The following is a 6,000-nucleotide window of genomic DNA, read 5'->3' as shown; positions in this document are numbered from 1 at the left end:
TAATGTGTGCCTTTGCCTAAATGTAACATTGTTTATAAAACAAGCTCCATGTTACCTTTTCTGGATTACTCAAAATAAGAAAGATGACTTTGGCAATAACTTTGAACAAATTATTATGAGATTCAAATGTTTACTCATTTGAAAATTTAATGAAAAATAGTATTTCTGTGCATCATTTTTAGGTGGAAATATCTGTACAAAATTATTAGGCTCGTAATTGGTCCTTACTGATTCTTATTAAAAAATATTTTAAAGGTCAGAAGATGGCACCGAGACAATAGGGACCCAGCCTAGCTCTCTCCCACAAAAACAGAGAATCAGGGAATCCCACAAGCCAACTACCTTAAGAAATCCACAACAAATTCAAGAAGCAATGGAGAAGGACTCAAACCAGAAAAGAAATCCAGATAAAGCTTATATCCAATGTTCTCAAAGAATCCAAAAAGGGAGGACCCCTCCCCCACCCCTAGCCTTGGGCTCCAAGCTACAAAAGATGGTAGAGGGCGCTGGGCCAGGAAGCCCTGAACTCCAGCTGTGCCAGCAAGAGGTGGAATCTAGATGCAGGAACCAGCGCAGGAGTTGGGTGGAGATCAGAGGGGAAGTGAACGACCCTCCAACACCAGGGAGCAGCTCACATTTCACCCTGTCAGTAAGTAGCACAGTGGGTTCCCCCAAACCCATTGGGAAAGCAGAGCTGGTGGCGAGCTACAGAACTTAAACCAGACCCCTCCCACCCCACCAAGAAAGACTGGCAAGTGTAGGGGGCAAGGAATTTAGAATCCTGTCCCTTCCCCCAAAACCCCCTCCCTCAGGCTATTGACTGCAGACTGACAGGTGGGCAGGTGCTGAGAGCCAACATCCCATCAAAGGGGGCGAAGGTGTCCCTGCTCCCACCTGCCCAACAGCCTCCTCTCCAAGGCCACTAAAACTGGAGACTGAGGGGCGCTGAGACCCTGCCTTCCAACAGCGTGTTGGGGGTGTGCATAGTCTGGGAGCCAGCATCCAACTGATCCAAACCTAAAGGAGGCGCCCTCCTGCTGGGATCCTCCAGCAAGACAGCACCAAGGGGCCCTCCATGGAGTCACAGAAAGACTCTCTGCCAAAGTGGCTGAAACACAGCAGGGAACTGAAGTGCTGAGCAGCAGGAGCCTAGCTCGTCCTCTGAGAGCCAGAAAGGAACAACTCTGCCATTGGAGACCATGTCCTCTGATGGGCCCCGTCCCTGGGAATAGGGAAGAATCCAGTTGGGCTGGTTTAGCTGAGAGTTCCCAGAAACTCCCAAAGGCTAGGCCCTCAGGTGGGCCCCGCCCCTGGAAACAGGGTCTCAGGCTAGCTGAGACCAAAGTGCACAATTCCATCCTATGGCCTGCTGTGGGGCCACTGGTTAGGCTGAGAGCTGGCTGTGCAGCAGCACACAGCCTCTGGGAACAAGCCGACACACCTGTAAAAGCTGCAAACTCTGACTTAGTCAGCGGGGGAACTAATTTGGCTTAGAACCACACATATACACAGATTCCCAGAACCACCAGTCCCAAACTACCATCTACCAAACACAGAGCGAACCTAAAACAACAGTCTTCAATGCCTTGGAAAGTGCAATGACAAATTACAACATACACAAATAATCAAAGTCCCACACAAACCCCAAAAGGAAACAAGAGTGAAGGGATGAAAGAGATGTAACCATCCCAAGAAATGACACTTGAAGAGACACGAAACATAACTCTATTCAAGGGGATGATTGTGGACATGACTAAAGAGATTAAAGCAGAATTCCAAAAACAATTCCAGGAACATAAGCAGGAAATTACCAAAATGCTCCTCTAATTCAAAAGAGAAATGGAGGAAAATATTAATACCCTCTCAGCGGACATGATCAGTTCAGTATCCACAATTCAAGCAAAAATGGATGCATTAAGCAAGAGATTGACTGAAATAGAGAATAATATATCAGGAATGGAGGATAAAACACAAGAACTGGAACAGAGAATCATCAGTCTGGAGAAATCAGTCAGAATTCACCAAAGAGAACTCCAGGACCTGGCAGAGGCAGGCAAGAAATCCAATCTTCATATAATAGGGATCGATGAAAGGCAGAGTTTATCGATAAAGGAATGCAACACTGATTCACCAAAATCAGAGCAGAGAACTTCCCCAACCTCAAAAGGGAAAATACTCACATTATTGAAGGTTTCAGAACAGGCAAGATGCTAGAAGGAACTTGTCTAGACACATCATAGTAAAAACTACACCTGAATGCCAAGGAGCTAATCTTAACTGCTGCAAAAACAAAGAGCTATACTACAATGGGAAAAAATTAGAATAACTGCATATCTCTCCACGCAAACCCTAAATGCAAGAAAAGCTTGGAAAAATATCATTCATGACCTGAAGACCAACAACTGCCAACCCAGACTGATATATCCAGCAAAACTAGCATTTACATTTGAGGGAGAAACAAGAATATTTCATACCAAAGAGAAGCTAGATAAATACATGCACATACCAGCATTACAAAAAATATTAAATTATCAAGAACAAATTGCAGAACAGCAAGAACCACCATCAAGAAGCAACCACCTATAAATCACTAAACACAAAAGGGGAAAAAAGAGAGAGAAAGAAACTCAGAAGTAAAAATAAATAATGACAAAGGATACTGACCACTTCTCCATAATTTCCCTAAATGTGAATGGGCTGAACAATCTAATCAAAGACACAGAACAGCAGACTGGATTAAGAAACAAGACTCCATATGTTGCCTCCAAGAGACCCACCTCACTGCCAAAGACAGAAACAAACTCCAAGTGAAAGGATGGAAAAAATTTTCCACTCCAATGCACCAGAAAATAAAGCAGGAGGAACAATCTTAATCTCTGAAAATATTAACTTCTCAGTGAAATCAGTACATAAAGATAAAGACAGCCACTACATATTAGTAAAGGGTACAATCCATACCCACAATATTACAGTTCTAAACATTTACTCCCCCAACATGGGAGTACCCAAATTTGTCAAGCAAACTCTCTTAGAATTACAGAACAAGATAGACTCAAACACAATGATAGTGGGAAACATCAATACGCCACTCTCACCAAATGACAGGTCAACACAACAAAAGCTAAACAAAGACACCATCAACTTAAATGACACCATAACCCAGCTGGGCTTAACAGATGTACACATCCAACAGCAAAACTTTATATATTTTTCTCAGCAGCACATGGAACACACTCCAAAATAGATCATATAATAGTTCACACAGAAAACTTAAGCAGATACAAGAGAACTGATATAATCCCATGTATTCTATCTGACCACAGTGGAGTCATTCTAGTTCTGAACAATGCAGTAAAAGTCAAAAAACATTGAAACACTTGGAAGCTGAACAACACACTTCCGAATAACTCCTGGATTACAGATGGGATCAGAGAAGAAATTCAAAACTTTCTTGACTGTAATGACAATCAAGAGACACCTCAAAGGAATTTATGGGACAGAGCAAAAGCAGTTATAAGGGGCAAATATATCGCACTAGGAGTGCGTATTAAAAAGACAGAGGAAGAGCATGTAAATAACCTAAGAAAGAAATTAAGCAACTAGAAGATCAAGAAAAAGTTAACTGACCTTCCTTAAGATCCTACCATACCACTTCTGGGCATCTTTCCTGAACAGCATAACCCAAGATATGATAAGGACACCTGCTCTGCTATCTTCATCTCTGCACTATTCACAATAGCCAGGTGTGGAAACAATTCAGATGCCCTACTGCAGATGAATGGATACAGAAAATGTGGTATGTATATATTTATATATATATATATATATATATATATATATATACAATGGAATTCTACATAGCCAACAAACAAGATAAAATAATGGCATTTGCAGGGAAGTGGATGAGTCTAGGGAAAATCATGTTGAATGAGACAAGTCAAGACCAAACTAACAAAAGGTGCATGATATCCTTAATATGTGGTTATTAGATCCAAACAGTGTAAAAGTGAGGACTCAAAAGTTGTGTACCCAATGCTATGGACATGGTACTGGAAATATAAACACAACTACATAGACATAAAAATTTATGCCTCTATAGACATAATGTTTTATTACATAGATTAATATATATCTATGACATCCAAACTCTCAGCTAATTTTGATTATGTTCTATATTCTAAGTGCCAGTGATTGTATACAGAGATTATTTGTTTGTTAAATGTGTCATTTGAAATATGATGTAAAATCAATGTTGATAAATTCTTTTTTTCATATTTTTTATGGTAATTAATAGAAGGATTACATGATATTTGCCAGATAGGAGGTGGACTAATTCACATACATTCATACCCTTTCACATCTGTTGATCCCCATTTCCCTCCCTCCCACTCTCACCCCTCATCTTGTTTTCCCCCCTTCCCTATACAATTTCAAATAACCAAATACAAATATATCCGATATATCAGATAACAAAGTGAGATACTGTAACAATATGCGATAACCAAGGGACAGCAAAAGAGATGAGAGATAACATAGTACATTAAGGACAACAATCATTCATTATATGGCTTTTGTTTCTATATCCTAGAGGTCCTTTCATTCAGCGTCATACTATATGGCCTTATGTATCAAGGTTTTGCTTTATTGCAAATCTCTGCTAGGAGAGCCCAAGGTTTCTACTGATTATGACAAATGAGGGAAACCATTGAGCCTAAGTTCCTTTGAGTCTGGCTTAATTCACTTAATATGATTTTTTCTAAGTCTTTCCATTTCCTAACATATGGGGCGATGTCGTTCTTTCTGACAGCAGCATAGAATTCCATTCTGTATAAATACCACATCTTGTTGATCCACTCATCAACTGAGGGACATCTAGGTTGGTTCAATACCGTTGCTATGGTGAATAGTGCTGCAATGAACATTGTTGTGCTAGTGGATTTAGTATGTCCTTGTTTCTGGATGGTTGGGTAAATGCCAAGTAGTGGAATTACTGGGTCATAGGGGAGCTCTTTTCAGGAACTGCCATACTGCTTTCCATAGTGGTTGAATGAGTTTGCACTCCCACCAACAGTGTAGGAGTGATACCTTGTGGCCACATCCCCTCCAGCATCTGTTGTTATTAGTTTTCTTGATCCTGGCCATTCTAACTGGAGTGAGGTGGAATCTTAGAGTTGTTTTGATTTGCATTTCTTTTATGACCAGAGATGTTGAGCATTTCTTCATGTGTCTATAGGCCATTTTTGTTTCTTCTTCAGAGAAGACTCTCTTTAAATCTTTGGCCCATCTTTTATTGGTATGGTTGTTACTTTGGAGATTAGTTTTGGAGTGATTCAATTTTTTGAGCTGTTGATATAATTTAGATATGAGGCCTTTGTCTGTTGTATGGTTGGTGAAGATCTTCTCCTACTCTGTAGGCTTCCTAATTAATTTACTAGCTATGTCCTTTGCCATACAAAAGCTGTGCAGTTGAATGCAGTCCCACTTATCCAGCCTTTCTCTGATTTGTTGTGATTCTTGGTCCTTATTAAGAAAGTTTCTACCTGTGCCAAGGAGGCCTAGTGTATCTCCTATTCCTTCTTGTAAAGTTTTCAGTGTGTTGGCTTTTACCTCCAGGTCTTTGATCCATTTGGAGTTAATTCTAGTGCAGGGTTACAAAGGAGGATCCAACTTTAGTTTTCTGCAGGTGCCTAACCAGTTCTGCCAACAACACTTGTTGAAGAGGCTTTCTTCCATTCTATTTTTTTGGCTCCCTTGTCAAAGATTACGTGGCCATAGGCCTGTGGTTTAATATCTGGGTCCTCAGTTCTATTCCATTGGTCTTCAGGCCTGTTCTTGTGCCAGTACCAAGCTGTTTTGAGAATTATAGCTTTGTAATAGAGTCTAAAGTTTGATACTGAAATTCCTCCTGAGCTGTTCTTTCAGCTAAGAAGTGTTTTTGCTATACGGGGTCTTTTATTATTCCATATGACATTTTGGATTGCTTCTTCTATTTCTTTAAAG

General features: G+C 40.4%; 1 pseudogene; it reads left to right on the top strand.

Moving 5' to 3' along the window:
- The first annotated feature begins 493 nt into the window (after positions 1 to 493).
- The window catches only part of LOC150067138 (small ribosomal subunit protein eS17 pseudogene), a 102,007-nt pseudogene continuing 96,500 nt past the window's right edge, over positions 494 to 6,000 (top strand).

The sequence above is a fragment of the Megascapheus bottae genome, chromosome 2 (genome assembly GCF_031878675.1).
Source record: "Megascapheus bottae isolate mThoBot1 chromosome 2, mThoBot2.hap1, whole genome shotgun sequence".
Lineage (NCBI taxonomy): Eukaryota > Metazoa > Chordata > Mammalia > Rodentia > Geomyidae > Megascapheus > Megascapheus bottae.
Note: the sequence above shows the minus strand (reverse complement) of the source record. Positions and strands in the feature narration are given on the sequence as shown.